This window comes from Cyprinus carpio, chromosome A22 (assembly GCF_018340385.1).
Source record: "Cyprinus carpio isolate SPL01 chromosome A22, ASM1834038v1, whole genome shotgun sequence".
Taxonomy (NCBI): Eukaryota; Metazoa; Chordata; class Actinopteri; order Cypriniformes; family Cyprinidae; genus Cyprinus; species Cyprinus carpio.
In genome coordinates this window covers 20443267-20456480 of record NC_056593.1, presented here as the reverse complement: position 1 = coordinate 20456480, position 13214 = coordinate 20443267, and positions in this window count along the sequence as shown.

Below are 13214 nucleotides of genomic sequence, written 5' to 3'. Positions count from 1 at the left end.
TTTTATGGGAAAAATAAGTTTATTTTAAATTTCATGGCATCAACACATCTCAAAAAAGTTAGGGGACAAGGCAGTCATGTTTACCACTGTGTGGCATCCCCTCTTCTTTTTATAACAGTCTGCAAACGTCTGGGGGACTGAGGAGACAAGTTGCTCAAGTTTAGGAATAGGAATGTTGTCCCATTCTTGTCTAATACAGGCTTCTAGTTGCTCAACTGTCTTAGGTCTTCTTTTGTTGCATCTTCCTCTTTATGTGCACCAAATGTTTTCTAGGGATGAAAGATCTGGACTGCAGGCTGGCCATTTCAGTACCCGGATCATTCTTCTACACAGCCATGATGTTGTAATTGATGCAGTATGTGGTCTGGCATTGTCATGTTGGAAAATGCAGTGTCCAGAGTCGAGTCAGGTCCCCACTGACCAGGTCCCCGTGGTCCCTCCAGGGTCGAGTCAGTTCCCCGTGGTCCCTCCAGAGTCGAGTTAGGTCCCCATTAACACCCATGAGTCAAGCAAAACCACAGTTAGACCTCATGAGTCAAGTCAAGCCACAGTTGATCTTCCTGAATGAAGTCAAGCCACAATTGATCTTCCTGAACCCAGTCAAATCACCACGGATCTACCAGAGCCTCTTCACGTCTCTGCTGAACTTCCTGAGCACTCGTCCTATCCTGTCATGGCCATGGAGACCATCTACCATCTCATCATGGCCACGGAGGCCACCCTTAACCTGTTCATGTTCTCTATTTCAGCCTTACCTGACCAGACTTGCTCTTCTGTGCCATCGATCCCACTGTGGTGGACCTCTGCTCCGCCCTGGTGGGCTTCTGTCTCAACTGCACGGCTGTGGTGGTCCTCTCCGCCGCCTTGGTGGGCTTCTGTCTCGTCTGCTCGGCTGTGGTGGTCCTCTGCTCTGCCTTGGGGGGTTCTGTCTCGTCTGCTCGGCTGTGGTGGTCCTCTGCTCTGCTTTGGGGGGTTCTGTCTCGTCTGCTCGGCTGTGGTAGTCCTCTGCGCCGCCCTGGTGGGCTTCTGTCACGACCACACGGAGGTGGTGGTCCTCTGCGCCACCCTGGTGGGTTTCTGTCTCGTCCGCACGGCTGTGGTGGTCCTCTGCTCTGCCCTGGGTGGCATCTGTCTCGTCTGCTCGGCTGTGGTGGTTCTCTGCACCGCCCTGGTGGGCGTCAGTCCCATCTGCTCGGCTGTGGTGGGCTCCAGTTCCACCTGCTTCACCCTGGATTCCTGCCCTGTCGCTCTGCCCTGGGCCCCTGAACTTTCCGTTCCCTCCTGGCCTCTTTGTTTTGTTGTTGTTGTCATTGTTGTTGTTGTTTTGTTTTTGTTTTTTTTTTCACTTCACTTCCGGTCTCTGTTTCCCTCTATGGACCTGGCCCTCCGTCCCTCCCCCTGGTCCTCCGCCGGTCCACCTCCCTCCTGGTCTCATTGTTGTTGTTGTTGTTGCTGTTGTTGTTTTTCCATTTCCTGTCCCTGTTCCCTTCTATGGACCTGGCCCTCATCCCTCCCCTTATCCTCCACCAGTCCACCTCCCTCCTGGTCTCTGTGTTCTTTGTTTTGTTCTTGTGTTCGGTGGAGCATCTGGTAGCTGCTCCTTAGAGGGGGTAATGTCACAGTGTCTGGTCTGTGTTTCCCTGGGTGTCCACTAGTGGTCTCACTTCCCTATAGTCACCCCACTGCAGGCACTACATTTCCCACAAGCCTTTGTCCCATTCATCACTGTTAATTGCACACCTGTTTATTGCACTCAGCTGTCCCCACTTTCATCGTTTTCACCTGTCCGTATAAACCGGTCTGTCTCTATCTGTTTCATGGAGTCCTTGTTTCATGTCACCCTGCTTTCTCGTGTTCCCTAATGTTTTTCATGTTTCTTGTTTTTGGACTGCTTTTGTTGTTTTTGACCTCTTGCCTGTTTTTGGATTGATTTTTGGATTCCCCATTTAACACTGCAACTGGATCTTTCGTTTTGTGTGTGCGTTCGTAACAGAAATACATTGTGCAGTGTACGATCAAATTACATTTTCATTAAAACTACATGTGTAATCACATCAAATAATTTTATCACTTTATGAAAGCTTTAATTAACAAGGTAATTAACAAATGTATGTAATGTTTAGCTGGTACATATTTACTTGTATAGATTTTAATATTGTATTTATAAAAATGTGATTAATACAATGTGACTATGGGCTCAGTAAGTTTGTGTATTTCAAGAAGTGGACGGGCAGAGCACTGAACCCTGAGGAACCCCTAAAGTTTAGGAATTACTGTTTATATAGATTTAAAAAATAATAAAATAATTTTTTTAGTTTTAAGTTTTTCATTTAAAGAACACCACGCCAGATAACCATGGCAGATCTGTAGGCAACTGTGAGATAACATTTTATACATTCTTAATTTTTCTCTTTCAGGATGGAAAAAGCTCAAATATTTGATTCATTCACTTGGGTGTATCTGGTAAGTCTTTCCATAGCTGTCTTTAGGCCTCTCCATGTGCTTCCCTACTTTTTCATGTAAGTTTTATCATAATGAAAAAATATATATATTTTGTGTTTGTAGTTTTGGAATATTGAAGGTTTGAGCTGGGATCCTGATGAATGTGGAACAGAATTCCTGATATTGTAATTAATATTATATTTATGTCAATGCTGAACATTGCAAACAAATCTGAAACTCTTTCTTGTGTATCTCCTGAAACACCACCTGAATTGTTAGCACATTTGAGACTCACTCAAAATTTATCACAAATACGTTGGATAATAGAAGATATGCTCTGTAACATTTAAATGCTACCTGTTCCTAAAGTTGTTTTGTTTTACTTTGAAGCATGGATGACAATAAATCCCCAGGCACATATTACCTCTATGTCCAACATACTGGTTTGTTAATGGATGATCTTCCCATTCATGTGATCAGTTCAGTTCAGTTCATTCGAACTGCACATTCTAGCATTCAGTGTGGCTCCACTCACTGTGGACCTTTACCTCGATGGGCCAAGGTGCTTTTCCTCAACCACCTTGCTAAATTTGTTTGTTTAACCCAGTGACCAAAACTGTGTTCCTGAAGGTGAGTCTTACCATGCAAAATCAAATAAGTCTGTCTACTTTTATTTATTAAATTAACACCTAAGCCAAATATATGTATGGATGATCCACTATGACAACCCCTAACAGGAACAGCCAAAATAAAGAGAGTTTTAAGTTCTTCCTAAGTAATCATTTCCAAAAGTAATTTAAGAGTACTCTAAAAACATGAATTGCTTAATTAGGTTATTGAGTAAAGACAGAATACATTTATTTCAACAACTTCTCTTGACCCTGTAGAGCACAGACCTGAGACCAAACGTTGTGAACCTGCTTTTGAATCCCCTCAGAGCGAAGTGACACATAAGACCCCTACTCTTCTGGAACTGAAGAAGATAAGCCACGAGTTGCTATGCATCCATCAGCAGGTCGATAAACATTTAAAACTGATGAGAGCACAGAGGAGTGGATGCATTTGGGTCAAGTCACTGACCGCTTGCTTTTCTGCATGTATACCTGTGTTTCTCTCAGTTAGTTTCAGGACTATTTTGGTATTTTGGCTGTACTGGTACAATAAAACTGCATATTTACTGTAAAAAAAAAACACTAATAAAAGTCTATGACTGCTGTGCACACTGATCAGTCACAACATTAAAACCAATGAAAGGTGAAGTGAATAACATTGATAATACAACAGCACCTGTCAAGGGGTGAGACATTTTAGGCAGCAAGTGAATGGTCAGTCCTTGAATTACATGTGCTGGAAGCAGGAAAAAATGAGCAAAATCTCAGTGACATTGAGAAATAGTGATGGTTAGATGACTGGGTCAAAGCATCTCCAAAATGCCAAGAACAACTGGTTAACCAGCATCAGGGAAATGGATGCCCAAGGCCCACTGATGAACATTGGGAGCCCATCAGGTCCGATCACACAGAAGACCTACTGTAGCTTAAACTGTTAACAAACTTAATGCTAGCCATGATAAAAAGGTGTCAGAACACACAGTGCATTGCAGTTTGCTGTGTACAGGGCTGCGTAGCCACTGGACTACAGAGTAATAGAAGAAGATTGCCTGGTCTGATGAATCACATTTTCTTTTAGATCAAGTGAATGACCGGGTGCGTGTGTGTTGTTTATCTTGGGAAGAGATGACAGCAGAGGCACTATGGGAAGAAAGCAGATCAGCAGATGTAGTGTTGTTCTCTGACCAGTGTTCTGCTGGGAAATCATGTAGATATTAATTTGACACATACCACCAACCTAAAGATGCAGACCATGTACACCCCTTCATGGCAGTGGCCTCTTTCAGCACACACTCCAAAGGTTGTTTAGAAATGGTTTGAGGAACATAACAAGGGTTCAAAGTGTTGTCTTGGCCTCCAAATTCCCCAGATCAGATTTTAATTTGATTATTTTAATTTTTTTATTGTTACTGTTTTTTTTCTTTCTTCTTCTTCTTGTTAATAAGGACTACATTTTATCTAAAGATCTTTCTGTATTGATATGCTTTCAGCAATTTTAAGAGGTATAAAAATTTATAAATGTTTGACAGCAACATGATGGAACAGATTGATATCTGAAATCCATTCATATGGAGTGTCATCTGCGATATTGGTCACTGAATGGAAGAGTTGAACATTTGAGAAAAAGTAGTACATATACATCAATATTCGGTACTTTTCATTATAGTTCTTGATTTATGTGTGGTGTGTACAAGGGTGTCATACATGTACATTAGTAGATAGGTAGATCCGTTTACAAAACAGTTTGCAAATCATCAAGTCTCATTTAAATTTTTTATAATCCTAAAGCAGCAAGATAAGAAATACTGTCACCAAAGATGGTTGTGTAGTGAAAATCAGTTTTTTTAGATCTCAGGCTCTCAATCTAACACATAAAAAATAAAAAATAGATGTGGTTGTTGATTAATACAGATTTGAATGTAAATTAAGTAGCCCTGGATTAACTGAATCATAATTTTTGATTAGTGCTTACTTTGAAAATTGGTTTTCTGCATTTTGATTTGATCTATCCAGTTTCAGGTACAATTTCCACCATTAAATATTCTCAAAAGAGACAAGGGTGACAGTATCTGAAATAGCAGAGATAGGAAAGTATTAAAAAATAAACAAAATGAATATAAAGCAACGATAATGAGATCAAATAATGTGTAAAACACTGTTCTAAAGTGCTTCTAATATACACTTGTTTGTATATTTGTTACTGAGAGTGTATGGTAACTGGTGTTTCATTAACCTGGAAACTGTGTAAACATCAAATGGAAATTTGATGAAGAGGGAGACCTACAAGAGGAAGACTTTCGTATTTTGTGTCACACCATGCAATATTAATGTCACATCTATACCACAATTTTAGACAATGCCACGTTTCTTAACCTCAGCTTTAAGTATGCAAAAGTATGCTCAACCTCAAAGATCCCAGTTACCACCACATTTATTTTGATACACATTTGATATTTTGCATGTTGGGCTTGTGTCTCCAGTGTCTGAGATTTCCAGAAGGTTTAGAAGTAAAATGTTGAGTTTTGCTTAATGTTTACTGGTAGCACTAGCTGGATGACTAATTTGCCTAAACAAATCAGTTATTTATATTTAGGATACATACCCACCATCTAACACATTACCTGTCAAACTGAGAAATTATTCTGAAATGAAAATCTCTGGGGCCCAATAACTCACAACACTGAACTTAATGGATATAGAACTTCTGTCAACATTCAAGGTAAGATTCAGCCATTAACAAGAAGGCTGGGTTTCAGCTGAAAATAGTTATGATAGATCATGGTTTTGTAGCAATGGTTTTGCTTTATAACTTATAACTTTATACTTAAGCAGAGAATACATGGTAGCATTGCAGTGCAGACTGTTGTGTTTAAACCTTTTGATGCATGACTTTTGAATTGTTGAACTTAGGCTGTCAGAAATAAAAACAACTTACAAAGATTACAGTCATATATAATAATGGGAAAATGTTAAAACATAATTTGAAAACCTTTACAAAGTATTGTAGATACTATCAGAGAGTTACAACAAAGCAACATTTGCAAAAAATAAAAAATAAATAAATGTGCATGTAATTTACAGCTGTCTTCTGTACAAAAATAAACACATTTTGAAATTATTTGCTATAATTTTCTATATTAAATTTAATTCTGGAAATAAACGTTTTTGCTTTTTATCATTCCAGTAAGATTATTCTCCTTATAATTTTTAAAATGTCGCAAAGGGCATTTCATATACTGTATGTCTAAAAAAAATAATAATAATTTAAAGTTTGGGCTCCTAAACATTAGATCACTCACACCCAAAGCAGTTATTGTAAATGAAAAAATTATCACAGATAATAGTTTTGATGTACTCTGCTTGATTGAAACCTGGCTAAAACCAAATGATTATATTGGTCTAAATGAGTCTACTCCACCAAACTACTGTTATAAACATGAGCCACGTCAGACTGGTCGAGGTGGAGGTGTTGCAACAATATATAGTGATATTCTCAATGTTACCCAGAAAACAGGATACAGGTTTAAATCATTTGAAATACTTATGCTTAATGTAACACTGTCAGATATGCAAAAGAAATCTATTGTAGCTCTTGCTCTGGCTACTGTGTATAGACCACCAGGTCCATATACAGAATTCCTAAAAGAATTTGGAGATTTCCTCTCAGACCTGTTGGCTTTTGTTGATAAGGCTGCATCTCATTGCTAGTTTTACTTGATCTTAGGGTTGCGTTCGACACCATAGATCAGGGGTTCCCAATCCTGGTCCTGGAGAACCCCCAACACTGCACATTTAGATGTCTCCCTATTCAAACACACCTGATTCAACTCATCAGCTCATTGGTGAAGACTCCAAGACCTAAAATGTGTGTTAGATAAGAGAGACACCAAAAACGTGCAGTGTTGGGGGTTCTCCAGGACCAGGATTGGGAACCACTGCCATACAGTAGATCACAACATACTCATAGATCAATTACAAACCTATACAGGTATCCAAGGGCAGGCTTTAAGATTGTTTAGATCCTACCTGTCCGATGGCTACCACTTTGTTTATTTAAATGGGGAGTCATCTCATTTTATCACCAGTAAAATATGGAGTGCCACAAGGATCTGTCCTAGGTCCTCTTCTATTTTCAATATACATGTTGCCCCTTGGTAATATCATTAGAAAATACGGGATTAGTTTCCACTGTTATGCTGATGATACTCAACTATATATCTCAATGAGACCAGATTAAACTTCTAAATTATCTAAGCTAACAGAGTGTGTTAAAAATTTAAAAGATTGGATGACCAATAATTTTCTCATATTAAAGTCAAATAAGATATTACTTATTGGACCAAAAAACAGTACACAGAATCTCTTGGATTACAATTTGCAACTAGACGGATGTACTGTTACTTCCTCTACAGTCAGAAATCTGGGTGTTATATTAGATAGCATCTTGTCTTTTGAAAATCATATTTCCCATGTTACAAAAACAGCATTCTTCCATCTTAGAAACATTGCAAAGCTACGAAACATGTTACCTGTTCCTGATGGAGAAAAGCTAGTTCATGCATTCATGACCTCTAGACTGGACTATTGTAATGCACTGCTAGGTGGTTGTCCTGCATCCTCAATAAACAAGCTACAGGTAGTCCAAAATGCAGCGGCTAGAGTCCTTACCAGGTCAAGAAAATATGATCATATTACCCCAATACTACAGTCTCTGCACTCAAGTCAAGTCAAGTCAAAGTTTATTTATATAGCACAAATTTAACACAACTGTAGCTGATCCAAAGTGCTTTACAGTAAAACATGATTTAAAATAGAAAAGAGTGGAGATATAAGCAAATATCATATACAACAGACAAATTATACAAAAAACACCAACTATATATACATAAAAAGAATAAAATAATATAAATACATAAACAGTATCACTCAAAAGCTAAGGTATAAAAAATATGTCTTTAAGCTAGTTTTAAAAACATCCAGTGATGGAGAAGCCTAATACTCAAGGGTAGACCATTCCAGAGCTTTGGGGCAGCTACAGAGAAAGCTCGATCACCTTTTGATTTGCAGCGAGAACGAGGAACCGATAAAAGTAACTGATCTCCAGATCTTAATTGCCTAACAGCTGTGTAAGGTTTACAAGATCAGAAATGTAATCCGGGGCCGAGTTATGCAATGCTTTGTATGCAAAAAGAAGAATCTCTTAAATCTATTCTAAATTTTATGGGAAGCCAATGCAATGAGGCAAGGACAGGGGAGATATGGTCTCTTTTTCTAGTTCCTGTCAGGCAATCTAGCTGCCGAGTTTTGAACCATCTGTAAACGGGAAAGTGTAGATTTAGGTAGGGCCAATATAGAGCGAATTGCAGTAGTCTATAGTCGAGAGGAAATTAGTGCATGAATCACTACTTCAAGGTCTTTTCTAGAAAGAAAGTGTTTTACTTTTGCTACAGATCTAAGTTGGAAAAAGCTACTCTTCACAACTGCATTTATGTGCTTGTCAAACTGAAAAAGAGGGTCAAAGTAGACACCAAGATTTTTGGCATGATTGTGCAAATTATTACTTAAAAAACCTAACTGTGTTTTGACAGAGTTGTTGGTAGCAGCAGGACCCAGTAGAAGCACTTCGGTTTTATTTTCATTTAGTTGCAGTGAGTTATTTGACATCCAGGATTTAACTTCATTTAGACATGAGAACAGACGGTCTAAGGAAAGGTCGTTGGCATATTTGATTGGAAGATATAATTGAAGGTCGTCAGCGTAACAGTGATAATTTATATTATATTTCCGGAATATTGAGCCTAAAGGGAGCATGTAGAGGGAGAATAAAAGAGGGCCAAGAATGGATCCCTGCGGAACACCGCATTGAATAGGCATGGTGGGAGAAGTGAATGACCCAATATTCACAGAGAAAGTTCTCCCCTTTAGGTATGAGGTGAACCACTGCAAAGCGTTGGCCCTGGACTCCAACAACGCACTGAAGACGATTTAAAAGAATGTCGTGATCGATAGTGTCAAATGCGGCACTCAAATCTAAAAAGAATCAGGATGGCAGAAGACCCAGAATCGATAGACAGCAGAATGTCATTCGAGACCTTCAGCAATGCTGATTCAGTGCTGTGCAATGCTCTAAAACCGGACTGAAATGGGTCTAGAATATTAAAAGTATCCAGATAGGAGCCAAACTGTAAAAGAGCAACTGGCTACCTATTAAGTCCCGTATCAGTTACAAAATATTATTACTTACTTATAAGGCCCTTAATGGTGTAGCTCCTGCGTACCTAACTAGTTTTCTACCCACGCTACAACCCATCACGCTCCCTAAGGTCACAAAACGCTGGACTTTTGATAGTACCTAGGATAGCAAAGTCCACTAAAGGAGGTAGAGCTTTTTCGCATTTGGCTCCCAAACTCTGGAATAGCCTTCCTGATAATGTTCTGGGTTCAGACACACTTCCTCTGTTTAAATCTAGATTAAAAACACACCTCTTTGGTCAGCAGCTACACTAATTATGTCTCTGTTTGTTTCTCTGTTTTGCCACGGGATGTAACTAGGATTTACACAAGCTCCAGTCTGGACCCAGAACACCTGAGAAGAGATGATGCCAGCCCCTCAGAGGACCTCAGATGATGCTAACCCAGAGACAACATACAGAACTACCACATTTTGCTATAAGTTTGAGTGCATCATATAGTAATTGCTGTTAATAGTGTTCATCGACTGTTTGATTACGTCTTTAATTGATTTTTCCGAACATTTCTGCCGTATGCATGTAAACTGACAGTCATCACTGATAAGCTCCTACTAAATACTGTAGAAACTTAATTTTCTGTAAAGTTGCTTTGCAACGATTTGTATCGTAAAAAGTGCTATACAAATAAACTGGAATTGAAGTGCATTAATGGCATTTTGTAGATATAACTCTGAAGGAGATATTCATGTAGGTCAGGTCTGATCAGACTGTTGATGGATCGAATCAAAAGGTCTAAATGTGCTCAAGAAACCCTTTTTGTTGATTTATTAGAGATTCGGTTGTGTTGTGAATTCAGAAACAAATGTTCGTCATTGCAGCCTAGACAACTACGGGGCTGAACCCATCTTGCAGCTGCTTTCATGAGATCTGCACACACTATAAACTGCTCCCAGCCAACCGCAGAGTCTCTCCTACAAGCACTTAGAAAGAGTGTCTTCAACAAAACCATAGTGAGGCCAGTTATAAATCCAAGGACACCAACAAATATTAATTGAGGTTTCATTATGTATGCAATTTTAGATATGGTGAGTAAATATCCAAATATTCCAATCACAGTATGCAATATCATTACATAAATAGTTCATATATCTAATTGGCTAAACAGAAATTGTGTCTGTTTTCCCTTTCAGGATGAAAAAGCTCAAACCTTAGATACCTTTATCTGGCTGCGGTTTGTAAGAGCTCTACGTATCTATTATGAACTATTACTTTGCTGTTTATTCTTTGCCTTCAAGTCCTAAAAAAAATAATAATAATATTTTGAAATTTAATTTTAAATACAATATGTTGATATTTGTAAAATTGTTTTTAAGAAGTGTTTATACTATATAAATGAAAATGAATTTTGAAGGACTGGAATATTGAGTGTGGAACAGACCGAATCACATTGCCACGAAAAAAAATAAAAATAACTCCCAATATTGTTATCAATGAATTCTAAGTTCCAAAACACAGCATTAAAAATCAAACCATTATATGGGGTTATTAAACAATTTACACTGAGTTAAACTGACAATAACTTAGTAAAAGCTTAAACAGACTGGACATGAAGTGCAAACAGTGAATGTTATAGACAAAGTGGGTAAATTATTGAGAATTATGAAATGGATAGTTTAGATATGGGCTATTAAGATATCAGATTTTTCATCTCACAATTATTATGGCCAAAATAATTAACTATAACGATATATTGTCATATTTATATATCAAAAAAAGAAAATAAATAATATTTTCAGTCAAACCCATCGCTTTCATTTTATATATATATATATATATTATTAATAATATATATATATATATATAATATTATATATATATATATATATATATATATATATATATATACACACACACACATTTTCTATATATATATATACTTTTAAGAATATTTTCTTTTATTTGTTTGTGTATGTTGACTATTTTTGGAAATTTTTGATTAATTGGTTTTTTGTGTTTTTGTGGTATGTTTATTATGTTTATAAATTTATAGTATTCTACACAGTGATAAAAGTCTGTGTCGATTTGCATTCTCTTCACATTTAATCAGTAAACAACATCTTGATTTGCATTTTATTCTGCTACAGTGATAGTCCAGATTTCTTTGTCCATAATAGAGATTTCCTGAAACATCAAAAGTTTCATTACTCCTGTGAGTCTCAGTTGTGGACTTTTTGTGCGAGGGCACCCTCCAGTGTCGAGTATGAATGAAACAAACATAACGTGTGAGAGTTTAGCCAAAGGTGCAAGTCTACAACCAAAAAGAAATGCTTTTGGTATCCTTAAACAGCAACTGACTGTCACCACAACTCTAACTGAACTTAAGGCTGCATCTGAAAGCTGAAGAACACTGTCTTCAGAGGATGCATTCCAAGGTAGGAAGGCATCAAGGCACGTCCGAATCCAACGTCAGCCTCAGTTCCTGTCTCCTGAGATACCTTCATTGGGCCGATTTTTGAAGGCAGCACAGATATGTGTGACCACACTCCTGTGTGTTCCATTTTATGATGGTTGAGCCAAAAAATAAAAATGGCATCTGAAAGTTGCACTTGGTGGCTAGTTTATGTGTAAATGTATGTTTCTGACCAACTTTTTGCACCTCTGATGTTATTTCTAGCGAGAAATCAGTATTTTAGTAATTAAATATTTGCTTAGTTATCATCAAATCTCGCTCTATTTTGTTATAGATCATCAAACCGTTACACTGCCTCAGAAGCCTGTCCGAAATCAGTTTAGTGAGGTGTCTTGTGCAAATGCTGCCTGCATAGTCATTGCCTGATAAGGCATCGAGGCAACAAGACAGCAGTCTAAGCTTTCGAACGCAGCCTAAATTACGTTAAGGCTGTTATGTTATTGTTATTAAAGTACACATGATCCAAGTTGACTATTATGTTTTCCCCAATGGTAGCGTTGCGGGTGCTTGTATATCCCAATAATAAGAGCATCTCCAGTTTAGTGCTCGATAATGCTCACATCATTTCATTTAAAAAATGCTGCTCTCTAATGATATTTGAAGTAAACATATGATAATTCGTAAGTTTTTAATCCGAATGAGCACACTTTTGGACTAAAAGCCCAAAGGGATGTAAATATTGCAATATCGCCACTTACACTAGGATGCCAACTAGATAGTTACTGGAATTGGATGGTTTATGTGTCATAACATCATATGCAAACTATTAATTTTTAATATATCATGGTTATCACCAATACTGGTGACACGGTGACACCCCTAATCAACATGATAACAATATCTCAATTATTATAAATACCAGATGGATGCTGCTTGATCAATGTATGTAGTTTTGCATGTCTCTAGTAGCTATATCTACAGTGCATGGAGACTAAAGGAGAATGGCAATTGACTGACATGATCGCCAAAAAATCTGTCAACTCATATTTCAACATGGACAGATTGTACAGATGGGATGAACTCGTTTATCATGTTTGTGTCACTTTCAGGTCTTAAATGAAAATGTTATCTATTGTACAAGGATTAACTGATTTCAAGTTAGACCATGGTTAGCTCAGAATTTTTAATTTGAATGAACTATTTCTTTGATTTGTGTTGTTTTTTGTTCTAATGGTTGTCACTTATTAGATCATCATGAAGCGCAGACCAGCTCTGTATGTGGTGAACCTGCTGATCCCCAGCTTCTGCCTGATTACCGTGGATCTGTTCAGCTTCCTCCTGCCTCCGCAGAACATCGCTCTGCCTTTAAGATGACCTTGATCTTAGGCTACACCGTCTTCATCCTCCTCATGAACAATCTGCTTCCGGTTACAGGAGACACCATCCCTCTTATAAGTCTATCACTGTATATAAAGAGTGCGGTCCAAAAGTCTGAGTCTGCAAATAAAATGCTTCTATTTTGCAAATATTTCTGATTTAATAGATTGTTTTATTAGAAAT